We start from the raw sequence: 27,339 nt of genomic DNA, 5'->3' as shown, positions 1-27,339 counted from the left end.
GGGGGGGAGGGAGGGAGGGAGGCAGGCAGGCTGGGGCCTAACATTGAACACAGTAACACGAGAGGATAGATTTGGAGAGATAGGGCAAAAGGACAAAAATAAGCAATTAACAAACAATCATAAACAGACATTTAAGACACTCACGAGTTTTCAAATTAACTGCATTCTTCATACTGAAACTCTACAGATAATAAATTCTTTCAGATAACTGAGTTTGAGTTTTGACAAAAACTCAAACTGGTTGCTTTTGTTATTTCCAGTCTAAAATAAACTGCATTTGTTATAGTCAACTCAGAGGTTCTGCAATTAAAGCCTTTTTACTAAAGTCAGTCCACTGGAGGCTACAGGCTCTTCATCCGAGAATCTTCAATAAGATGAGGGGAAAAAAAAAAAATCACACCCTGTAATTAGAGATTCTAACAGTCAACATTTATAAAATAAGACATTTATAGAATAAACATATGTGAGTGAACCACAATAGAAAGGTAAATTACTGAATTAGTATCAGTACTTATAAAACATTTCTGGCCTCTGTTATAATCAAGAACTTCTCTATTCACTCAGATTAGAGTTACTACTGTAAAATATTTGTTTACTTGCCTCTCTCTTCAATTTTCTTACAATTAAAGACCATACTGGGCCAGGCGCGGTGGCTCAAGCCTGTAATCCCAGCACTTTGGGAGGCCGAGACGGGCGGATCACTAGGTCAGGAGATCGAGACCATCCTGGTTAACACGGTGAAACCCCGTCTCTACTAAAAAATACAAAAAACTAGCCGGGCGAGGTGGCGGGCGCCTGTAGTCCCAGCTACTCCGGAGGCTGAGGCAGGAGAATGGCGTAAACCCGGAAGGCGGAGCTTGCAGTGAGCTGAGATCCGGCCACTGCACTCCAGCCTGGGCGACAGAGCCAGACTCCATCTCAAAAAAATAAAAAGACCATACTGGCCAGGTGTGGTGGCTCACACCTGTAATCCCAGCACTTTGGGAGGCCGAGGCGGGCGGATCACAAGGTCAGGAAAGCAAGACCATCCCAGCTAACATGGTGAAACCCTGTCTCTACTAAAAGTACAAAAAAAAAAAAAAAAAAATTAGCCGGGCACAGTGGGACGCGCCTGTGATCCCAGCTACTCAGGAGGCTGAGGCAGAATCACTTGTATCAGGGAGGCGGAGGTTGCAGTGAGCCAAGATCACGCCACTACACTCCAGCCTGGGGGACAAAGCAAGACTCCGTCTCAAAAACAAACAAACAAAAAACAGTCTTCTGTGTATTTGGTTAACAAGAGTTGGCTTTCCAAAGCCTGATCCAACCAAGCCTTCCTCCATCTTCCCATGTAAACTTAAAATTGAGTTTCCTATCCTGTGAAACTAAGAATCAGATTGCTATGTTAAGAGAAATGGTAGGTCTGGTAACATATATACCACATACATGTACCACCGTGACCACATTTCAGGGTCATGGCATATACCACCAGATACTGCACCTGTCCCACTAAGCCCAGAGGCTACTTCTATATCCTCTACACAGCGCTCCAATCAGCTACAGTCAATTGATTGAGAGTTGGCAGGAGAGTCAAAACCTCATTTTCCCTGCTGCAAAATACACAGTACCTGATATAAGAATTTGAGGCCAGGCACGGTGGCTCACACATGTAATCTCAGCACTTGGGGAGGCTGAGGTGGGAGGATCTTGAGCCCAGAAGTTCAAGACCATCCCAGGGAACACAGTGAGACCCCATCTCTACAAAAAATTTAAAAATTAACCAGGCATGGTGGCATGCACCTGTAGTCCCAGCTACTCAGGATGCTAAAGCAGGAGGATTGCTTGAGCCCAGGAGGTTGAGGCTGCAGTGAGCCATCATCACACCCCTGCACTCCAGCCTGGGTGACAGAGTGAGACCTCATCTCAAAAACAACAATGAATTTGAAACCTAGATCCCCCAAAGAATCTGCTTAATCTCTGAGAAATTCAGGCCCTCCTGTCTCTAGAATGGGGAATGATGATGAGGAGGACAATAATGATGATATCAGTGACAATACTATCACTTCTCACGGTACTTTAAAGGGTAAAATTTGCCCAGCACGGAAGCAAATGTTTAATACGTGTTAAGTTCTTCAAGGACGCTCCCACTTCTTTCAATATATGCTAACATGGTAACATCAACCAAATTAAAAATCATGAGCACGTGCACAAAAACTCAGTGTGATGAGGCTAAAGAACCCAGGCTCCATTCATCAACAGCTGTGTGCTGTGCAAACCTGGGCAGATTACATGGCTTCTCTGAGCCTTAGTCTCTTCATCTGGAACATAAGGAGGGTTGGTTATATTCTACAATCTCATCTACTTATATAATTATATGAGTTTAGATGTGAAATAAGATTAAAATATAAAGATAATTTCAAGTTCTTTCTTCAATATTTCATCATTAAACAAAAGACACAATGGGGCTGGGCATGGTGGCTCAGGCCTATAATCCCAGCACTTTGGCAGGCCGAGGTGGGCGGATCGCCTGAGGTCAGGAGTTCCAGACCAGCCTGACCAACATGAAGAGACCCCGTCCCTACTAATAATACAAAAACTAGTTGGGCATGGTGGCACATGCCTGTAATCCCAGCTACTTGGGAGGCTGAGGCAGGAGAATCGCTTGAACCCAGGAGGCGAAGGTTGCAGTGAGTCAAGATTGAACCCTTGCACTCCAGCCTAGGCAACAAGAGCAAAACTCCATCTCAAAAAAAAAAAAAAAAAATACATAATGGTTATCAAACCAAGACACATTTTTGAATATTGAATCATAAACCCCTCCCTACAAGGTGTCACCATAAAATAAACTTAACCATTATGGTTTAATTAGCTTATCCTCTTGAGCCTTTTAATATTTACAAGGGCAAAATTTGAAAACTGACTACAGAATGAAATGAGGGTCCCATGACTCAAATGCTGAGTGAAATAGATGCTGCAATCCGATTCCTAGCATTTGGAAGAACACTAAAAGCATTTCTACATTACCTTCTGATAACTCCCATAGCTGTTGAGTCATCTGCAACCAACTTTATTAAAAACATTATATTTCAAACTGTATAATTTTAAGCATCAGTGACAGGACATGCTGCTATGTGAAGTCCAAGGTGTTTCTGACTTGCTACCATTCCCATAGTGTCGTATTCATCCCCTTTCATTCCATTCACCCCAGTACTATTTGCGTAGGGCTACACATCATATAAAGCACCTTTATAAAGGGTCAGGCGCTCACAGTCGGCTGAACTCCCAAGAAAGGAAGCATTCGAGCAAGGCTCCAGCAAGACAGAGAAATGGATTACAGCAGAGGATCTGAAAGCAGGCCGCCTGGGTTAGAATTCCAATTCCTGCTCTTGCTAGCTCTGTGAACTTCATCAAGACTTGACTTATCAGTTTCCTCATCTGCACAATAGGAGTAAAAACAGCATACTGCCAAGATACAATAAGCCAATAGTAAATGTTAGTTACTGGTTTTTGAAAATAGTAAAAGACCACAATAAAACTAGTTCCCTGACATATGTCCTCAGTCTGAAAATATAATAAAACATGACTGAATGACATGATTTTTTTTTTTTTTTTTTTTTTTTTTTTTTTTGAGACGAGGTCTCACTCTGTCACCCAGGCTGTTGTGCAGTGGCATGATCATAGCGCACTGCAGCCTCAACCTCCCATGATCAGGCAATCCTCTTGAGTTGCTGGGACCAAAGGCATGTGCCACCATGCCTGGCTAATTTTTATACTTTTTGTATAGACAGAGTCTCACCATGTTGCCCAGGCTGGTGTCAAACTACTGGACTCAAGTGATCCTTCTGCCTCAGTCTTCCAAAGTGTGATTTAAAAAAAAAAAAAATCAAGTAAATCAAATTTGTTTAAAGCACTGGTTTTCTGGAACTCTCATTTATTATTAGATTTAAGAAGGTGCTACTTTCATACTCCAAAAATAGAATAGACTACCTCGTTGCTATGGTGATCACCTGTTGAGGAAGGAGTACCTTGTCAGAGAAAATTTGGAATGGAAAGCAGGTAATTACCTATGCAGGGTGTTGCAGAGGGGGCACAGCAGTAGGCTGGAGGTGGGATAAGGTGGCCTCTAGCTAATTTGCTCTAAGTTGGAAATCATTTTTAGCATATCTTGAAAATACGATTAACATGACAATATTTTGACTGAACATTTTACAAATTTTCCCTCCTAAAATAGCACCCTAGTAGAAAGCAACTTACATTTTATAAATTAAAACAATTGTGAATGTCCTATTATTACGACAAAATTTACTAAGTTCAGGTAAGTTCACCATTTCTTCGAAACAAGCATTAATGCTAAGAAAATATTTACAGTTCCCCAATTATAAAAATACATTAAATAAAATTTAAATGCTTCCCTTCCCAGTGCGATGATTCATTCTTAGGGTTCTTCTTTGCATAGTGAGGAAAACACCCAAGCAAGGATAAAACAATAATGAACAAAATAAAATTACGTAATTGAGTACAAAATAGTATATGCAGTCTAAAATATTGCAAGGAATGCAAGACACCTGGGGAGCAGTGCAGGAAGAGGGGTCTGATTGAGAGTTTCACGCTTTAAGGAGAGGGCAGGGCACTGCAGATATAGAATTCAAAATGAAGGCAGGAAGCTGAAATGTGCAGGGTGTGTGCTCAGTGTATATTTCACAGGCCTGAAACTTGTCAATTAAACATCTTCAGTTTCCGGCTGGGAGCAGTAGCTCACACCTGTAATCCCAGCACTTTGGGAGGCCAAAGTGGGCAGATCACGAGGTCAGGAGATAGAGCCCTTTCTGACCAACATGGTGAAATCCCATCTCTACAAAAAATAGAAAAAATTAGCCAGGGGCAGGGGCGCACATGTAGTCCCAGCTACTTGGGAGGCTGATGCAGAAGAATCGCTTGAACCCAGAAGGCAGAGGTTGCAGTGAGCCGAGATCGCACCACTACACTCTAGCCTGGCAACAGAGCGAGACTTCGTCTAAAAAAAAACAACAACAAAAAAAAACACTTCAGTTTCACCACTCTAAACGTGGCAAGGGGAAACTTTGTTGTAACAGTAATGCCTATAAAACTCTGCTTAAAAATAAAAATGGAATTTTAATTATAACTCAATGTATATTCCTAGGGTTGAATTATAATTAATAATAATACAGGCTAGGACATGGCTTATACCTGTAATCCCAGCACTTTGGGAGGCAAAGGTGGGCAAATTGCTTGAGCCCAGCCGTCTGAGACTAGACTAGGCAACATGGCGAAATCCTCTACAAAATTAAAAAATTAGCTGAGTGTTGTAGCACACACCTGTCCCAGCGACTCAGGACAATGAAATGGGAGGAACACACCCAAGCTGAGGTGGCACAACTGCACTCTAGCCGGGGCGACAAAGTGAGAATCCAGTCTCCAAAAGGAGAGGTGGGGAAGACAATGCAAAGAAAGAGGTTACCCAAACATGTCTGCAATGTGTTTTCGGGCTACACTGCATTGAAGTCACTTTAAAAGTTGTAGAAGTAACTGAGATAATTATGTCTTCAATTTGTACTAAATATCACTGTTGTTTGTATTATAACATTCCTGAGAACTGATCCATGATTCACATATTCAATCATTCCTCCAGTATTTACCAAGTGGTCAAGTGCCTGGCATCCCACCAAGGGGCAGAGAGACGAACAGGACTCACGACACCCCTGCTGGCAAGAAGTTCAGCCACGGTCAATACAGACGTAAATAAAGCAATTATTTTACATGTTATTATCACCCAATGAATAAAAAGAGGTCAGGTAATGTTTTTGCTTAACACATTTCCACTTATTATTTTAATAAAGAATTTAAGATCCTGTTTTTTAAAAGTACAATACAGTTGTTTTGTTTTTTGTGGGTTTTCTTGTTGTTTTGTTTTGTTTTGAGACGGAATCTCGCTCTGTTGCCCAGGCTGGAGTGCAGTGGCGTGATCTCGGCTCACTGTAACCTCCGACTCCCTGGTTCAAGCGATTCTCCTGCCTCAGCCTCCCAAGTAGCTGGGATTACAGGCAAGCGCCACCACACCCAGCTAATTTTTGTATTTTTAATAGAGATGAGGTTTCACCACGTTGGCCAGGATGGTCTCGATCTCCTGACCTCATGATCTGCCTGCCTCAGCCTCCCAAAGTGATGGGATTACAGGCATGAGTCATCGCACCCAGCCAAAATGAGGTTCCACAAACACTTTTGGACAACCTAACATGCATATAGCTGTCCCTTTCAACTAGGATATGGGGAAAAGAAGTCAACCCAGTGTTTTCACTTTTTGCCATAAACTTGTCTCATACATCTGGGGCAAATACAGTCCATGAAGGACTTCTTAAGGGCAAGGTAATAAGCAGCAATAAAGCTTACAAAAACCTGGAAGGACTCTTCCAGATGGACTAACAAACATCATCATCACCCGCCTTAAACTACAGTAAAGCCAAGATTGTTAATAATATAGTTCCTTGCTTTTAGCTACTACAGAAAATAAAGTTGAATCACATTGTTGATGGCAATTTTACTTTTGAAACTCAAGTCACAGAACTGACTGTGGGCCACTTAATCCACTTCAAACACTGAAAAGCCACACAGTGAAGTGCTCATTACTTAATCCACTTTAAACACTGAAAAGCCACACAGCGAAGTGCTCGTAATGAAGAAATATCTATGACACAGGTCATGAAACATGACAGAGAACAAGGTGGGGGGAAAAAAGATGAGGTGAAAAAAATCTTCAACCACAGTCTTCACCGCCTCATCTGTTAAGAGACAAACAATGAAGATAAGAAGGTACTAAATGAGGACCTAAATTTTCCATGATTTTCTTCCCATTTTCTTCATTTTTTAAAATGCTAGTATAGGATTTATAAAATGAGAGTAAAAATACCAGAATGCCAAGACAGTAGAAACCAGAAATTTGGGAAATGGCACGTGTGTTTTCTACCTCAGCTCAGGTTTATAGAGTTTGTCAGGCTTTTCCCAGACTGTAGGGGTACCCACTGAGTCCCGTGGTGGTCTTCTATGAAGTCACCCATGAATGTGTCCTACCACAAATCTTTAAATTTTCAACTGAACTAATAAAGCAAGTATTTCCCATGCTTTTAGAGGAACAAGCTCAAACCCCAAATGGGCAGTTCTTTTCTTACAAAATGTTATGAGGGTGAGGAGAAAAGCACTTGTAATCCCAAATTTTATGTAGACATTAACAGTGATAAACCCAATTATTTATTTTTCCAGTTTCTATACACTAAAAAAAAACTATAGTAGGCAGAGCATCATAAGAGAAAAAAGCTTTTGTTCTACTGATGGAGGAGGGGAGTGATGTAAGGATTTCTAAGAATGCTTAATTCATAAAAATCTGTTAAGCTTCCCAATTTTTAAAATCCCTACTTCAGCTTTCACTTCTCTCTTCCTCTTCTAACCTCTCTCACTTGAGATTCTTGTAAGATCTATCATCATCTTTTTGCCAATTATACTCACTCTCCTTTTTATTATCTGGTCTTTTTACATCCTAATCCACAAGCAAAGTAGAAAGTGTGGTCCCCTAAATCAGGGACAGCTCCCAGAGCTAGCCATTTGGTGAAAATTCAATACACTTACTGGACTGAATTTGAGAGTGGCAAAGAAAATGAAAAGTCTACATTAAAGTAGTGTAGTATAATTTCCTCATAATTAAAAAGCACAGTGAATACATCAGACAAATTAGTTTTCTTTGTCATGAACTAAATCACCAATACAAAATTCACAGATTCCATTGGCCTGTTTTCTGGCAACAGTACATTTTCCTATGATAAACATATTCTAAGTAAAAATACAAGATATCATGACATATTGCAAACAGCAAGGAATTAAGTTTCGCTTGTAAGTTTTTAAAATCAAAACATTCCTTTTCAAATCTCAATAGGAAACAGACCTCTGCAAAAGAACTATCTCAATCTTAAAAACTTGAAAATAGGGTAGATACATTCTGTAGAAGAACTAAATGTCTCTAGCTTCCCCAGTGTAAAAATGCATGTTTTAAAAAAGCTGAAATGCTCTGGTTTATAGTGCATGCAATTTTTCAGAGGTGAGGCCATGCACAGGATTAGGTGTTTTCCAAGTCTATCTGGATCGCTTCTCTCTAATCAATTTTCAGGCTATCAGGCCAATCAGTGAATACAGTGGGAAGAAGATGAGGGGCCAGAAAGGGGTGAGGATGCTTTTTAAGTCTATCTAGCTGGAAGAAATGGGAAATCCTTTTTCCAACCTTTTATAAATGAAAAATCTGTATTCATGTGAAAGGAGTTATAAACTTGCCAGAACCAAACCAAATGGATGATGGAGTGGAGATGGTTCAGTGTTATTAATAGACCAATGTTCATGACAACAGTCTTTGATGAAAACACAATTTCTAAATGGCAAATAGCAATGGCTTTCATCTACCCTCTTGAAAAATATTTTTAATAGATAATTTTTCAGCACTTAAGATGGTGACTTCCAAAGTGGTCAGAATATTCCTTCTCAATGTTTGTATTTTGGGTCTTTTTCTTTTTTCTTTTGCTGAATTATTAACTGAATCTTAAAAGGTATCAATTGTGGGAGACATTATTCAAAAGGCGAAAAAGAAAATCTGAGATCTCTGGCTGCAGTGTATACTAATTAGTAGTTCTTGGTGAATATTTTTACAATATTCCTAGGGATTCTTGCTCCCCTCCAGCCCCCCCACCCCATCCTGAAAGAAAGGGGAGAATCTAAAGGAAAAGGAAAATTCCAAAAGAAAATTCCTTACAACTGTTATTTGAATGACTGGTGTTGAAACTCAGGAATAATTAGAATGTTGGTGTTTCCAACATTTAAATCTTAACCTCCTTCACATTTCCCTTCTGGATGGTCACACACTCCCCTGTGAGGTATACAAACAATTAGCCTTTCTGGTTTTCACACTGATACACCATTTGTCACCATTTCAATGAAGATATGAAACTTGATAGATCCTGGATTTGAGGAGGTTGTTTGTTTGTTTTTAGGACTGATTTATTTTTTCCGCTCAACTCTTGCCTTTTCTTCATACTGTTCTAGGCTGTTTAAATAGAATCAATGACTAGAATGGTTTCTCATATTTTTATGAGTTTTGCCAGAAAGCATACCCTCACTCTCTTACCTAGTATTTTCTTGATCGCCATCACCTCCTCTGGTATATGTTTATTTGTTTAACTCTTTCTTCATTGTCAGTTCTGTTTGCTGCTGTCTTCTCAGCACCAAGAACCATGCCTGGCAAAGTGAGTGCTCATTAATATGAGCTGAGTAAAAGAACAAGAGTAAAAGGGTACAAGAAGCAGCAGAGTGCAGAGATTAATAGGGCTTTGAGGGGAACGGGGGCCTCTGGACAAATCTCCACCCCATCACTTCATAGCTCTTCATAGCTGCAGGCAAATTACTTAATATATTCATTTTTTACTTGTATTTACTTTTTAATTGCTTATCGTTATTTACTTATTTCTCCATTTCTTCCTCTGTGTTTTAAATAGCAGCACCTACACCTCCTAAAGTAATTCTGGGGATCAGGAGGAGGTTACACATCTAGCCATGTACCTGGCATAGAGTAAAAATGAATAAAAGCTAGTCATATTAATGCAAATCATTATGCCAAACTTCAGGACAGGGGGAACAAGAAGCCCTAGTCTCAATATTACTGGTTGAAATACTGGGAGGTCATCAGACCTATCAAATGATGGCACATCAAGTCTTCCATTTCCAGCATGGAAGGGAGGCTACGTGAGAAAGGAAGAAAACACATCCCACCTGCAGTTTCATAATTTTATAATATAGTTGAATTCAATAATGCTTCAACAGGTTATCTTAGTTAAGAAGAATAGACCAGGCATATAAGCGGCTATGTAAAATTAGCCAACACCTGGATAAGTGAAAACATGAACTGTCTCAAAAGACTGAAAGAAATGCAGTGTTACCTGAAGACAAACGGATTGCATTTTCTCATAGAGCAAAGCAGCAGTAAGACCAGGAAGCAACGGAACTGTGTTTCCAACAACAACCGGAAGTGGATTAAAATGATACACTCATTCTGACAAAGTTTCCTCTCTCTCAACCGCCATACTGGACATGAAATTAAGTGAAACAAATCACATAAATGACACAGAGCAAAAGAAGTACAAAATCGGAGTTTTTCATACATTTATGAAGTAGATGAGAAATGATAAGTTTTAGTACCTGGTAAATATAAACCTCTGGAAGTGAAATTGGGAGCAAAAGGGTAATTTCATTTCCTACTTTACCGGAAATGATAAATTTAAAATTTTATCATCAATTGTGTTTTAAATCATCAAACTTAAAAGCTGTCAGATGAACTTTCTGGCTCACTAATCAGAAAGTCTCACTTCACCAAAAGCACAAAGAAGAACAAGGATGACCTGGATCTGTCCACACAAATTCTAAAGAGCAACTGCCCAGGGGCTCCTTATTTCTTATTTTTAGAAATTTCATGTCACAGAAAGTGAAAGCAATCTAGGAGACTCATCTCTTCGCTTGCCGTATCTTGCTCTGACTTGCCAAATAGACAACACAATCAGCTTTCTGCAATTTCTCTGCTGCTAGGGTGGTAGAAAGGTGAAATTTCAGAGCTGAAAGCTTCGTGCTACACTCAGAGTTCCTTTATACTGCCTTTTCTAAACTAATAAAACACTTCCTCTCCATTTCTCATTCACACACCTCAAGTTCCCGGTACCAAATTAAACAAATCCTATGATGAGAGAGCTGAAAATTTACTCCACATATCGCTGCATTTTGACTTCTGTGGACATGAAAAACATGAAGGATACGTTCAAAGTAGAGAAACTTCTTAAGATTCTAGGTTGGAATCCCCTGCTTTTAACAGGTTCTTGCAGTCTGGACTTGACTGCAGCAGAGAAGCACTGCTGGATTGAGTATTACACCCAATACAAATCACATCTTGCCCACTTACCTAGCAAATACCTCCGGCAAAAGTGTATCTACCACACCGCCACTGCCCTATCAGAGCAGACACCCAAAATGGACACATAACCTGTAAGGTCCTGATCATCAGTTCTTACACATCAGGAAGACCCCAGGAAACTCCCAGCTTCAGGAAGTTCTGTTGGTGTCTGGCATACCACATTCAAAAGGCTGGCCACTTATGACTCAACCTTCAGCCTTGGCTCTCCAGCTGCTAATGTGAGAAGACCCCGGACTACCACCAGCCTAACTCACGCTCCTTCCTGACCTCCATGTTCTCTATCCTTCCTGTGAACACGCCAGCTCCTAGAATTGTTCTCAACTGAGCCCAGCCTTCACTTGCTGCTTCCCATCCTGCTGACAAAGGATTTCTCCCAACTTACCTTGCTGATTCTGGTGGACGGAAGTCACCCCCACAAGTTGCAAAAACAACTCAATGCTGATTCCTGGGCATAGTCACTGCTGTTGACAAAGGAACACATACTGAAAGCCTATTACTAAGTGCAGCATCCAAGATGCTTGGTAACTCAACAGGCCTGCTTTGCATCATTCTCAGGCCAAAGTAAGAAAAAAGCAATAACGTACATCCTTCATTTGTCAGGCAGTCTGGGAAACACTCTGAAACTACATAATGAAATCCACTCAGTGAATGAGCAGTAGTCTGTGCTCCCACTGAAAATCTCTTTTTTTGGGGGGGGGTGGGGGACAGAGTCTTGCTCTGTCACGAGGCTGGAGTGCAACGGTGCGATCTCGGCTCACTGCAACCTCCGCTTCCTGGGTTCAAGCAATTCTCCTGCCTCAGTCGCCCAGGTAGCTGGGACTACAGGTATGCGCCACCACGCCCAGCTAATTTTTGTATTTTTAGTAAAGATGGGGTTTCACTACGTTGGTCAGGCTGGTCTCAATCTTGTGACCTCATGATCCACCCGCCTCGGCCTCCCAAAGTGCCGGGATTACAGGCATGAGCCACTGCGCCCAGCATCCCACTGAAAATCTTAATACTTCCCTCCTCCTTAGTTTAAGGGAAATCGGGAGAGAAACGCTGCCTTTGAAGAAGACAAGCCAACATTCTACTTGACCACAAGACAGTAAATTCTAAAGGCTTTTTTTTTTTTTTTTTTGGAGACAGAGTCTCACTCTGTCACCTAGCTCTGGAGTACACTGCTGTGATCATAGCTCACTGCAGCCTTGACTTCACAGGTTCCAGTGATCCTCCCACCTCAGCCTCCTGAGTAGCTGGGACCACACGCCACTACGCCCAGCCAATTTTTGTATTTTTGGTAGAGACAGGGTTTCGTCATGTTGTCCAGGCTGGTCTCGAACTGCTGAGCTCAAAAGATCCATACACCTGCCTTGGCCTCCCAAAGTGCCGGGATTACAGGTATGAGCCATCACACCGGGCTGTCATACTTTTTTAAATGTCAAATGAATGTATCTACTTAGAATGCCTATATCATTTCAAATATTATTTCCAGGGCTTATTCTGGTAGAGGTTCAAAATCAGTTAGAGATTATTAAGAAAGCCAGCTTCTCTCAAGTCTAAGAAGTAAATATCACCTTTATATATAATGTCTTCTCTCATTATATTTTTTTGCCCCAACCTAAACAATAGCTTCCAAATGATACTAATTTTCCCCCGCTTCTGAGGAGACTGAAACAGGATCTACAAGATCACACTCAACTCTAAGATACTAGGAATCTGAAAGTAATGCCAGCTTTAGAACTAGTTCCACAAATCCAGGCATATTTTACAACCATTCTATGGGCTCTTTCCCGTATGGGCATCTTTCCTCTCAAAACTGTTCCAATGCCTGTCTGCCCATTTCTGTAATGGTACCACTAGAGTCCCACACTCAGGATCAAACCTACTAGCTAACTTTGACCTCTCCCACATCCCTTATATCCAGTCAGCTGCCAAAATCTGTCTGCTCTGCCTCCTCAGATATATTCCCTTCTCTCCATTCCCACAACTAACACAGGACTTTGTATAAAAGAAGCATGCAAGTATTTGTTACATGAGTGAATAAACTAGATGATCAAAATTTATTCTGAGAAGTTTAATTTATAAACACACACACAGCCTTGAGGGAACCATGGGTTCTATCTAAAGACCACAGCACATACTTCGAGGAGAATCATTCATGTTCGCAAACAGTAGTGAGCCCGGGGATCACTTAGGGGCTTATTAAAATGCAGATCCCAGAGCCTTACTTCCAGGGATTCCCCCTCACTAGGTCTGCAAGAGGCCCAGGATTCTGCATTTTTACTAAGCACCCAGGAGATCCACAGTCCACATCTGAGAGATTCCAGCTGGAAGGACAGCAGAAGCATGACTGGACCCAAGGGAATACACTGTGCACACCCACTTCTCCAGTGTATTTCAGAAAATACACTTACTTTGCCAGTGACCCCACTAAGTCCAAGGTACAAATGCAATCAAAATACGCAAACATGAAGAGAAGAAGAGAAATGTTTGTGTGAATCATTAGGTCAGGGTGAGGCTGGTCCAGGTCACCAGTAAACTATGGTAGACGAATGTGAAATGTAAAAGCCCCAAAGAGGTCACTGAGCCACACGCCTCATCAGACAGATGAAGAAACGAAACTAAGACCCAGTAAAATTACCTGTCCAAACTTTTTTTTTTTTTTTTTTTTTTTTTTTTTTTGAGACAGGGCCTCACTCTGTTGCCTGGGCTGGAGTGCAGTGACATCATCTGGGCTTATTACAGCCTCCACCTCCTGGACTCAAATGATCGTCCTACCTCAGCATCCCAAGTAGCTGGGTCTATAGGCACTCGCCACCACGCCCAGCTAACTTTTTGTATTTTTTGTAGAGATGGAGTCTTGCCATGTTGCCCAGGCTAACACCAAACTCCTGGGCTCAACTGATGCTTCCACCTTGGCTTATCAAAGTACTGGAATTACAGGTATGAGCCACCATGCCCAGCCTCGAGTTTTACAGTTAGGGTGTGGAGGTCGGAGGTGGTGTGGGAGGGGTAGAGTGAGTTTGTGTGTGTTATAGGCAGGGAAGGTGTGGCTCAAAGCCCAGGTGTACCAGTTCATACCATATATCCTGAACATACAAAATTAATGTTTTGCTTTTAATATGAATGTTTTATTTGCCTTAATTTCTACATTCTGTATTTACCTTGAGCACAATAGTTATAAAGAGGCCTGGCCAGGCATGGTGGCTCAAATCTGTAATCTCAGCACTTTGGGAGGCCAAGGCGGGCAGATCACCTGAGGTCAGGAGTTCTGCCTGGCCAACATGGTGAAAACCCCCTCTCTACTAAAAATACAAACATTAGCCAGGCATGGTGGCACGTGCCTGTAATCCCAGCTGTTCAGGAGGCTGAGGCAGGAGAATCGCTTGAACTCAGGAGGCAGACGTTGCAGTGGGCTGAGATTGCACCACTGCACTCCAGCCTGGGCAACAAAGTGAGACTCCATCCCTGAATGAATGAATGAATGAATGAATGAATGAATGAATGAATGCATGAATGAGATATAAAGAGGCCCTGTGGCCTACTAACTTCTGTGGAACAGCAAAAGAGTGTAAACCTCTTCAAAACCATAATTTAAAGACAAACCAGGCCGGGCGCGGTGGCTCAAGCCTGTAATCCCAGCACTTTGGGAGGCCGTCTCGGGCGGATCACGAGGTCAGGAGATCGAGACCATCCTGGCTAATACGGTGAAACCCCGTCTCTACTAAAAAATACAAAAAACTAGCCGGGTGAGGTGGCAGGCGCCTGTAGTCCCAGCTACTCGGGAGGCTGAGGCGGGAGAATGGCGTAAACCCGGGAGGCGGAGCTTGCAGTGAGCTGAGATCCGGCCACTGCACTCCAGCCTGGGCGACAGAGCGAGACTCCGTCTCAAAAAAAAAAAAAAAGACAAACCAATTTTCTAGCCAATATGGTATTCATATTTAATTACAAGGCAGAAATTGGAAAATCAAAAATACTAGAGTTTACCCCCTGGGTATGTGGAGGCGCTGAAGGGGGTAGTGTGGACAAAAAAGATCCTGAAGCTCTCAGAATGTGGCACAGGTTTTTTACCCATAAACTACATTATGCTTCCTCCAATTTTCCCTATCTATGAAATTCTATTATAACTTGCACCTTTATCACCTTTACCGTCACTCCCTCCACATATATTTGGTCCTGAGACATAATAAAATCTCAAGAATGTGGGGTTCCAGGGATGCCCCGGCTGAGTGTCCACATGTGTCCAGCTCTTTTGCTTTTCCCTCCTCCCATCTTTTCCTGCTACTCCCACAGCTACAGCCCTAAACCACTGCCAAGCTTTGAAGTCCCTTCGCTTACCAGTCTGAGTGTCTTACAATATGGAAAGAAAAAGCATGAGTATTGATTTGAAAAGTCTTACGAAAAGTTTACAGCAATTTTAAGTAAAACATGTAATCTTCTCTTCTCACTCTTGCTTGACAAAGTCAATATATGAGCTCTCAGTGACAGCAACCAGCTTCCTACAAATGTCTCCTAGGCCTTAAACTTATATAGTAGTGGATCATGCCTAATGGGTTTGCTGAGGTTTGGGCTAATGTCCACGGGTCAGCATCCTTTAGCCCACAGCTGGAGTGACACTTTAGCTTCCACCTGCCTCTCCTCCCTTAACCTCTATTCCCTGATGACTGCGACCATTAGCATTAGGCAATTCAGAGTGGATGGAGGCCAAGAGCTTGGGCTTCAGACCCAGACAGGCCAGTGTTCAATTTCTGCTCCTTCCACAACCAGTTGTATGGTCCTAAGAAAGTTCCTTTCTAAATGTAATGCATATACACCATGGAATACTGTGCAGCCATAAAAAGGAATGAGATCATATCCTTTGCAGGGACGTGGATGAAGGTGGAAACCATCATCCTGAGCAAACTAACAGAGGAACAGAAAACCAAACACTGCATGTTCTCACTCATAAGTGGGAGTTGAACAATGAGAACACATGGACACAGGGCAGGGAACAACATACACTGGGGCCTGTCAGGGGCAGGGGTGAGGGGAGGGAGAGCATTAGGACAAATAGCTAATGCATGCAGGGCTTAATACACAGGTGATAGGTTGATAAGGTGCAGCAAACCACCATGGCACACGTTTACCTACGTAATAAACCTGCACATTTTGCAAATGTATCCCGGAACTTAAAGCAAAATTTTAAAAAAGGAAAAAGTTCTTTTCTAATAAGCTTCAATTTGCCCCTGTGGGGAAAAAAAAAATGGTGAAAATGATACGTTCCTCAGAGCTATTTGGTAAATTTTATCATATAAGGAAATTAAATATAACACAATATAAGCTTTCAAGACATGAATCTTTCCATCTCTATTTCCAAGACAGAATAGATGTCCCTTCACCTAGTGACAATGTGGCCCACTCTAATTGAAATACCACATTCATACTCACTTTCTACCGAAAAGCAAAGTTTTACAACTGCAAACTCAAACTCCAAGAAGTTGCAAATTCTATCTAAGTAGTTCTAATGTAATGTGTAAAAGAAATGCCCAGGGAGTCTGTTATAACAATGTAGATTCTGACATCTTTGTCTTCAGAGTTCCTGATTCAGTAACAAAGATTCTTTCGTTGGCCAAACTTCAGTTAGTGTTCTGTATCTTCTGCTAGGCCTATATGTGTATTTCCTTGTAGAATCTGGTTTTGGCAAAGAATCCTGTTAAGTCAGTTTCAGAACCCTCCACCCTCAATTTCTGATCATCTCCAATATCTGATCAAGTTCCTCATCCTCCACCATCTCCCCAGGTAATGAATGTCTCAACACCCTGGCCTGTCTTCACCAAGAATTCTATTAGGGCAATTGAGTCAGAACCCCCCTTACCCCTGAGGTTTTTGTCTTAGTAATTTTCCATCTACTGATCCCCACACTGCTCCGTGGCTAATAAATTCCCACTTGCCCATGACGATATATTCAGAATTGTGCCCATTCTCTCTCCCCCACTGCAAGACCCTACTGCAGGGTCCCTACAGCTATTATAATGGCCCTGAACAAAGTCTTCCTCATTGTGCTTCATTTAACAAATATCATAGAATAATTTCTTCTTTAACAAGCACTCCAGACTATTCAAAAAAGTAATAACAGACATCATGTAAACACTGAGCTGCAGTTTCAGATGAACTCAGAGTTCCTATTGCACTTTCCAACTGCAAAGCACTGTCACATTATCTCATTTGACCATTGTCATCCCAGGAAGAACTCCAAAGGGATGTTCCCTAATCCTCTATAATTGCCTACCCCTTCCTCTTCCTGCACATGAAATCTGCAGTGTAGCAGGAACTAAATTTCCTAACTCAATTCAGAGATTATTTTTATTTGGCTATTTCAAGGAGACTAACAAAAATACTTTATGAATCCAAAGAATGATCTGAGATAGTCCATGGAAGGCTAAGTATCAAAAGTTTAAATGGAAATCTCACTAGAAACTACCAGGCTCACTCAGAATTCTTGTGTCCTCTTGCAGTTTTTCAGACTTGTTGTTATTATACTAGTCTCTCTTAGCTCCACTTCTTTAAAATTTGCTGGTTTTAATCTCATTTGGGCTCAGAAACCAAAAGCTTTAGTGGAACTACTAAAAGATTAAGCAACACCAGGCTCTGGTGAGGGAATGAAGGGCTCTTCTATGAGTTCAATGCATGAGTGCTTTAGAGTTGGTTTATACGAAAACCAACTGGCTAATTAAAGGCCTTTTCAACCAATTACCTGGCTTGGAACTGGTTTGGGAATGGAACACAGGATTTTATTACTCTAACCAATATTTTAGCCAAGTAGGGCCTGCATACCTATACTGAGCTTTCACCTGTTGGGGGAAATTAATATTCTATGTAGACATACAATAAAAAAAAGAACAAAAACAGGTTTGTAAAACATTCTATAGATAAAACTATTTGTTATGGGTAAGTTTTCATTTCCAGCCACCTAGTGCAAACAAAAAATATTAGGGCAGATTTTTCACATCTGTACTACTCTGGTCCCCTCCCCTGGAAAAACAGTGTCTTCCGGGAAGATCCTTCACACTCCCCCAATATGGCACAAGTTTCTCACTTTATGATAATCATGTGTTTACACATCGGCTTTAGATTTAGGGTTTTCTGTGTGTTTGTCTGTATAAATTCCGCTTCCAGATTTTACTTAAACCCTTTTAGTGGCAGAATCTACATCAAATTTATTTTCGTATCTCTAAGAGTATTCAAAACATAAAAGAACTCAAGAAATTAAAATTTGCTAAATGAAGAACTGTGAGGTTCTTCAGATACACATACTCTAAATGGCCCCTTTCTAATAATTTGCCTTTCAGCAATGGGGAGGAGAATAGGTCCCAGTTGAGAACAAAAAAGAAAACAAGGGATGAAAAGAATATGTAAGCATTTCGCTGTAATACCTCCCCTACTGTCCGCCCACCCACCTACCTACCATGTATAGGACTATAAAATCCTGAGGAAAAAAAGCACTTAAAAGAACAGACTGGAAATGTTTCAGGAAACCCCTTTCTCTACTTACTGTCCATTTGTTCATTCAGCAAAGGCCCAAAGGTGACAGGAAGAGAAGCAAGGAGCAGCAGGCATTATCTCTCTATAGCTTCTCCCTGGCCATCAACTAGCTTCTCTATTACCACTCTGAGATGACTAAGAGACAAGAACCCTAGACTGTCAGACAAATCCAGGGAATGCAGCCGAGAAAGCAAAAGCAGTAGGGGTGTGGTCAGGGAGCAAAGATGGAAATGAGGAGAGCAACTGGGAACCCCTGTGAGAAAGCATGGCCAGAGAGGAAACTAGGACATGGGACCGACCGATGGACAGCAAATTGTATGGGGGCGGAGAAGGTCTCCAAAGTCCATAGAGAATCAGCAATTTGGCTAAAGCATGTATGAATAATTGAGAATTAACTATATACACAAGACTTCACCTCATTTACCACAGCAGCTAGATAAACATCATACTAAATTAAATAAGACGTTATTCACCCACAACGAAACGGAGACCATTTGTCTTCATTCTCTACTAAGATTTTAAAGAAATTTCACCATGCCTTTGCAGTCGCCCTCCCAATCTGTATAAGACCGTTGTTTGTTTGTCTTGATGAGGTCAATTCCACTTCTCAAGACTGAAGTCTGAATAGCAGTACATTAATCCAGATGCGCTTTCTGAAAGTCTTTCAAATCCAAAGATTCCAAACATTAACATAAAGCTACTCAGGGACCAGCTGTTGCAATTAACAAACTGTTTATATTTTCCTTTCTGTTGGCTTAAAAAGTACTAGAAGGAATTTTAAGCAAGATGAGACTGTCATTCAGATTTGGGAGTTTTAAATAGATGGTTTTCATGTTGTTCAGGCTAAAAATAAGAGTGTGTATGTCAGACTTCTTGTAAACAGGCTTCAATCCACAAGACTCAGTCTAACTAAGTGGCAGTCTCACCATGCTGTAGAAAACAAAGCATGCAGAAACCAAATTATTTCTGGAATAAGCTCAGTATTTGGAAACTTAATCATTTAAACCTGTCTCTCTAGAGAACAAGAGTAGTCTTCCCCAAATATGCTTGAATGCCTTGGATCTTAATAGGTTGAATAATGAATTCGCTCTTTGGTAAAAGAGAATGGGAGTCATTCTGCATGCAGAGGTGTGAAAGTGGCACAGTCTTCACAGCCCCCACCACATTCCTCCCACCTGAGGAGGTACCACAGAGTACAGAAACATTTCCCCCAATGGGCATCTTTTTCTGCACCCATGAATGGATTCTCAGTTCGCTGATGAACTCAAGAGTTTTCCCTGTAAATAACACATTCCTGAAACATGCTATATCAACACTGAATGAGTTTCATTGGCAGCTTCTACTATTCCATTTCAGTACTCCTGCAACAGCAAAAGCCCTCTATTCCTAGGACATCGGGAGGCTTTTCCCCCCCAGGCAGGGTCTTCCTCTGTTGCCCAGGTGGGAGCACAGTGCCACAATCACAACTCAAACAATCTTGACATCCCAGACTCAAGAGATCCTCCCACCTCAGCCTCCTGAGTAGCTGGGACTACAGGTATGCACCACTATGCCTGGCTAATTTTTTTTTTTTTTTTTTTTAGAGACAAAGTCTCATTATGTTGCCCAGGCTGGTCTCGAACTCCTAAATGCAAGTGATCCTCCCACCTCGGCCTCCCAAAGTGCTGGGATTACAGGCATGAGCCACAACACCATGCCTACAGAAGACTTTAAACATTTCCAACATGAGTCATACAGTAACTCAAAAATTACACTTTAAGTTTTCTCTTACAAGCAGTGACTTCAAAGAACACATCGAAATTCTTCCATATGGTTGTTTACTTCTTGTAACTTCATAGAGAAGTCTCTATTAAGGTGTTTGGTAACTCTTAGTTTTTATTTTTAAATGGTTACAGTAAAGTTTAGGACCCCTGCGATAAAAGAATCTGTGATACAAAGCTTGGGAACACCTCTAGGGAGATGTCCAAAAGAAGGAACAGATAACCTTATGACAAGCAAAAAGGGAATTCTATAAACTCCCTGTCTTTTAACCCCTGAGCAAATGTCTCAGCATATTCTGCCATCATTTCACTTTATCTCTAACCCTATATTCTAATTCCAGGGTTTTTTTCCCTCTGACTTCTGAAAAGGGGAAAGGGAAATTCCCTTGAGAAAAAGAGTTTTCTATAAATGACTTCATTGAAATTTTCTCACAACAAACTAAAGAACCATTTCAGTGCCAACATTATACAGGCACTAAATTAATGTAAGTGCCCAATTAATATAAGATTAAATATAGCCATGGTAAAACTGAAATCCTCAGAGTAGAATACACCCTAAGCAACTCACTCCTAAACTTTCCTTTTATTTCATTGAAGAAATGTTGAAGAATATGAAAGAAAGAAGAGAAACAGGTCCCTTATATTTAAATTGTGACCATTTGCAAAACCATGACTTAATAGAACAAGTGGAAAACAGATGACCTAAGCAATATAAATGCATATAAAAATAGGCACTGAAACATCAACCAGTATGTCTAAACCTATGTATTTCTGTTAAGCTATTTCATATGTAAGGTTTTTAAAGAATCTGGGAATTCCCCAGGCAAGTTCTTGGAACCCAGTATTTTTGCTGGGTTCCCACAGAAAGTTATCTCTTCAATACCAGTCTACTTCATTTCTTCCCCGGGACCAGTCAGATATGCTCCTTCCCCAGGAAACACATTCCCCAGGAACAACGACAACAAAAAAGGATCTTCGAATTATCCCTCAGATTTGTAATTTTGGACACTATTTTGTAACACTAAAATAACCCAGAAATAAAATCTAAGTAATTCTAGCTATTCCTACTTTTAATCTTAGATATTCTTTACTTAGCTATTCCTTACTTGGTCCCTTTTTTCTTCTTTCTTAATCTAGAAATTGAGATCTAGAAGTTTTGGTCATGGGTTAGGTACACTTGACAGAAAATTTCCCACGGGCAACAAACAAACAACAAATAGACAATGCCTATTTTGAGATATGCTTTAGAAAACACATATCAAACTCTAAATCCCTTATGCCATCACCTACTTAGTGACAGCAGTAAGAGCTGCTAAATGATTTCGGTGTTTGGGTGTCTGAACGCTGATAGCAGAGCATATGTTTGCAGGCACGCAATATTTTCTTTTTATGAGAGGCGAAGGAGGAGGAATGGAATGACGGCTAGGCACAACTGCTCTCTTAAAATAATAAACCTTAAAATGTCTCTAGTCAACCACAGCATACCTATTTTGCTATAAACATATCTACTTTCACCACACTTCCACCTCTCATGCTGGCTTCCATTTACGTCCCAGGACAGTGGTGCTAAAGTACAGGGCAGACATGGGGTAAAACCCTGTACACATCTGGTGTTTATAGGGGAAAATCCCACTATTGGATTTTTTTTTCATTTCAAAGTCCTTTCATTAGTAATGTATACAGCTGTTTTCTCTTGGCTAATAATCAGAACTGCAACATTCATCCATGCTGACTCCAGGCATAAATAATATGCCATGCTGTTTGTGCTCAGCTGTAAAGAAATGGAATTCTGAGAGTCAGGGGAGATGCCTCTGCACTTTCCAAAAAAAAAAAAAAAAAAGTTAATACAGCTGTTTTCCTCTCAGGAATGCCAAAAGAATGCAATTCCTCCCTCTAAACCTCCCCCAACCCCATCTCCATCAATACTGTGTTCCCTGTTTATGCCTGTGTGCAAACAGAGTTTTAAAAGATATCCCATTCTTTTACAAAAGAATAGAGAAAAAAATACTGGGCATCAAACTTTCCAGTAGTAATATGTGCCACATCTACAAAAGGAAAAAACAAAATGAAGTGGGATTTTGTGCTAAATAAGAAGTGTGCACACTAGACTGTAAATGACATTTAACACCAGTTAATTTCAGAGAAGATAAATACATGCTTTTGAACCAGGTGTTTTTAAAGCCTCCATCAGCACTTTCCAAGCCTATCTTAATATAATTACATGAAATGTTTATGTACTTGTCTGGCATGTTGCTTTGTTTTCTAAATAAAGGAGCAACTTCAGTTTGAAATAATGGACACATGAACCTCCACTTTCCATTTCTGTAGGCTTCCCATCTCAGCTCAGCTTACCGCCTTTGTAGGGCCACATAGACCCTGCACAGAAGGCCTTTGTATATAGGTCTCAGCCACATATCTTCATGCAGCCCCTGACAAAGTCCTCCAAGGAGTCCCTTTATTTTCTGACTGAACACAAAAGTTTTATCTTACAGTAAACAGAGAAGACATTTAACATTACAGCAATACTAAGACAGTAATACCATAAAGGTGGCTCAAAGGTTTGCATAATGAATATCTATTGTCTTGACTTCAACTCAAAACTAGCTATTTAAAATGAGAGCTCAATAATGGGAAAGTACTGTTTCATTACCTGAAAGTTACATTTACAAAACATGTTTCATCTGAGCCCTTCTGCAGACTTATCTACGCAGCTTGGAGAAGACAACCACGCAAAAGGAGTAGAAACAATATACAACCCTATTTCTTTACAATATTCCCCACAGCCTCAATCCACTTGTGGCATGCCCCTTTCATATTCTCTGCCAAGCCCACCTGGCTACTGGAACAGGTAGGAGGGGTACCAATCAGGTATCTCTTTTCTCCCAATCAGCTCCAGGGATCCTATTGGAATGGAGACTGGGGACAACTACAGGGATATAAGAAATAACTCATTTGCAATCAATACATTGCTTGCAAATTCAGTTGCTTACAAATTCATTCTTGCTCATCTTCCTGGTCCCCAACCACTATCACAGCAAGGTGAAGTCCTGGTATCTGCTTTGGCCCAAGAGCCTCCTGGCAACCATGGCTTGTTGACTTGGGCAATGGGGAACACAGGGGAAGGAGAGAAACAAACATATGACCTGTCCACAATCCCAAATATTCTATACTCAACTAGGAGTAACAGAGGAGGTACTGCCAATTCCTTGGAAGGAAAATGTTGCAGGAATCTTTACACAATTAGGAAATAATATTCCCCTGTGGGCTCACATTTATATTTTCAATAAAACTAGGGGTAGGGAGGAAAAGAACTTTGCTTACATTTTTAATATACCTTTTAAATAACACAGATAATGAAATTTAAACAAACAAACAAACAAAAAATAGATTGGAATGTTAGGAGTTCCACTAGAAGACACATAAATCGCAAACCTCAGTCTGAAGCCAGTTCTGTGTAAAACAGCAGGGGACGGGACAGAAACCACAGTTGCAGTGGCTTAAATTGATATGTTGGAGTCAAGAGAGACTTTTAGGTTCTCTTAGTTTTAAAAATCCTATTTTAAGTTTAATTAAGCAATGAATGTCCTTCTTTGTGGCAAGCATAAAATGTAAAGACACATGAGAATTTTTATAAAGAGCTGTTTAAACAGGAATAAGAACAGTCAGCTTTCCGAATGGGGAACAAAGTAACTCATCCAGTGTAAGTGAATGCAGCAGAGCAACCTGCTAGGCACCTGTGCAGCTTTTATCACTCACTGGTAGGTGATATGCTTCCCAACGAGACCAAGTCAATGCAGCCCACTCTTTGAAAAGTGTGGGTATCATAAAGCCAGTCCCTGTATGAAGGTTTTTCTGCCCCATCCATGGAGTGGTTTTCAATTACTTGATACTGGTTAAGTAGGCAGGACGTCTGACTCATCTCCACTGCTCTTCAAGGTTGCACTCCAACAAAGTTACCTAATTCCTGCAGTAAACAAAACTAGCCAGCTTAAAAAACATCACTCTAGGAAGCAGTTAACCCCTGCATTTATCTTAGTATCTTGTTACTGACTACACTGTCCAATGCCTCCACTACCAGACATACCAGTTAGCTCCTACAGGCAGGCCTCACTCAGCAAAGATCATTCTGCAGATGGCTGCAGGACTTCCAGAGCCCTGTTCAGGCAACCCCTTCACTTGCTCCTCTGGTGGGCTCGAGTATGCCCCTGTTGGCATCGAGGTCAACATGGCATTCCACATCCTCCAAGGGTTCAAAGACCTTTCGGACAGACACGACTGAGTGCTGACCTGGCCTTGCCGGTGAAGAACTTCAAACATCGGTGATGCACTCTGGGGTGTGGCTGAAAATACAGATGTCTGACACAGACAAAACTTTTATGTCAAGGTAGGAGAGGGAAAAACACTTGAGCAATCTAGCTTAGCTCTTAAAACAGTGAGGCCCATGTAAAAGTATCTGCAAGTGGAACTAAGTTATGAAATGCTCCATTATTCATTATACAGACACACACAGACTACCACCAGGTGACTAAAAATAAGTGAAAGACCAAAACTCTTATCTCAGAAGCAACTCTGCCCCCCTAAACCCTAAAACTTTATGAAATTATTCTAGAACTGCTTATATGCAATAACATTTACACATAAAAGGCTAAATGATTATTATAAAAAGCTTTTAGCTAAGAGGCAGGTGTTGGGTAATTACGGGTTTATAAAGGTGTATCTAATTAAAACTTTCTAAGAATAACCAAAAACACCAACTATCTAATAAATCGGTAGTTTCAACATAAACATTATGAGAGTTCGATTTATTTCTATACTAAGACCTTCCTCTATGCCTCAATTCTTCCTCACTGTTGTCTCCCTATCTCCTAGCTGTTTCTTCCTCTCACTATGGTTCAATATAGAGATAACCCAACAACACAAAAGACAGCAGTATTCAATCGCCTCCCCATTTGTAGGTATCCCATTGGGCATGTCGTGGTAAATATCTATCAACCAGCTCTACTGGGAAAAACAGAGTGGGGGACACAGACCTGGATTGTAATGTTTACCAGTTTCCTTGGTATAAAAATTCCCACCATGGCCAATTTCAACCCAACAACACAACATCATGGAATGCAGAATTAGAAAAAGATACACAGGCTGGGCACAGTGGCTCATGCCTATAATCCCAGCACTTTGAGAGGCTGAGGCAGGCAGATCATCTGAGGTCAGGAGTTCAAGATCAGCCTGGCTAACACGGTGAAACCCCATCTGTACTAAAAACACAAAAATCAGCCAGGCGTGGTGGCGGGCGCCTGCAGTCCCAGCTACTCGGGAGGCTGATGCAGGAGAATCACTTGAACCCGGGAGGCGGAGGTTGCAGTGAGCTGAGATCGCAACACTGTACTCCAGCCTGAGTGACAGAGACTCCATCTCAATTAAAAAAAAAAAAAAAGCAAAAGAAAAAGATACACAGCAGCACAGTATTTTCATCACAAAGATATGTTAAAAACATTAAAAGCATAGACATATAGCAACACTTAAAAGAACAGGAAGTGATGAGCATATATTGACAGTTATTAAATATAATTTAACTTGTAAGCGTGTATATTTTAATATTTAACAATGACTATGTTTAACAACCGCTCATAGAAAGTCTGAAAATTGGCCGGGTGCGGTGGCTCAAGCCTGTAATCCCAGCACTTTGGGAGGCCGAGGCGGGCGGATCACGAGGTCAGGAGATCGAGACCATCTTGGCTAACACGGTGAAACCCTGTCTCTACTAAAATACAAAAAATTAGCCGGGCGTGGTGGCGGGCGCCTGTAGTCCCAGCTACTCGGAGGCTGAGGCAGGAGAATGGCATGAACCCGGGAGGCGGAGCTTGCAGTGAGCCCAGATTGCGCCACTGCACTCCAGCCTGGGTGACACAGCCAGACTCTGTCTCAAAAAGAAAAAAAAAAAAAAAAGAAAAAAGAAAGTCTGAAAATTTAACCATCAGTTCTTGCATGCAGTAGAAGCTATCACTAGCATACCACTGACATGTCAGCTCAGGTCTACTCCATCCTACTAGGGCAAAGGTGCCATAGAATGGTAGAGAAATATGAACTCCTTCTCTGGTTCCCACAACTTCAAAATAGCAGAAATCAGAATAAAAGAAAATAGGGCTAATCCGGTAGAGTCTTTTTACAAGATGAGTAGGAGAGCAGGAAAGGCAGACTGCTGTATGTGACCACCAGGCTTATAGGAGCAAATCATGCTGGGATATGGCAATATGTATAACAGCCGGTATCAGTTTTACTTTTTTCTAGTTGCTTTCACTAACTAAATATAACAATTTGAAAAATGAGGGGAAAAAGTGCATACATAAGATTTATTATATGCTCATACTATGAGCTGCCAAAGAATACAGTCATCAGCATCAGCATGTTCTGTATAGAGAAAAGACCTACATCACTGCATTAAAACAGCTGCTAGGTAAACGCCACTGGAATATGTCCACTTTTTCAGAGATGTGTAATTTGAAACAACCTCAGAACAGTGGTCCCAAACCTTTTTGGCACCAGGGACAGGTTTTGTGGAAGACAATTTATCCCATGGACGTGAAGGGATGGCAGGGCTTTGGGATGAAATTATTCCACCTCAGATTATCAGGCGTTAGATTTTTATAAAGAGCACACAACCTAGATCCCTCACATGCGAAGTTCACAATAGGGTTTGTGCTCCTATGAGAGTCTAATGCCACTGCCGACCTGACAGGAGGCAGAGCTCAGTTGGTAATGCTTGCTTGCCTGCCACTCACCTCCTGTTGTGCAGCTTAGTTCCTAACACGCCACAGACAGGTACCATCCATGGCCCAGAGGTTGGGGTCCCCCTGTCTTAGAAAACTTAAAAAGTACTGCAGTGAAAAGAGCTTATAGGCTGTGGAAGGCGTAAAAACTACATGCAAATCTCAGCAGATTCCATTAACTAGCCATGTTCTCTTAGGCAAAAGTAAAACCAATCAGTATATGCACATGCCAGCACAGCATGCTTTATAGGAAGACACAAGGGAGAACCAGTGAAACTGCAACCCTCCTGGACTGTGTGTGTATATATATATATATATATAT

At 41.2% G+C, this 27,339-nt stretch overlaps 1 pseudogene; it reads left to right on the top strand.

The window, feature by feature from the left end:
• The window catches only part of LOC108540405 (ubiquitin-40S ribosomal protein S27a pseudogene), a 58,007-nt pseudogene extending 33,478 nt beyond the window's left edge, over positions 1 to 24,529 (top strand).
• Positions 24,530 to 27,339: the final 2,810 nt, after the last annotated feature.

This window comes from Rhinopithecus bieti, unplaced genomic scaffold, assembly GCF_001698545.2.
Source record: "Rhinopithecus bieti isolate Rb0 unplaced genomic scaffold, ASM169854v2 scaffold_18353, whole genome shotgun sequence".
Taxonomy (NCBI): Eukaryota; Metazoa; Chordata; class Mammalia; order Primates; family Cercopithecidae; genus Rhinopithecus; species Rhinopithecus bieti.
Note: the sequence above shows the minus strand (reverse complement) of the source record. Positions and strands in the feature narration are given on the sequence as shown.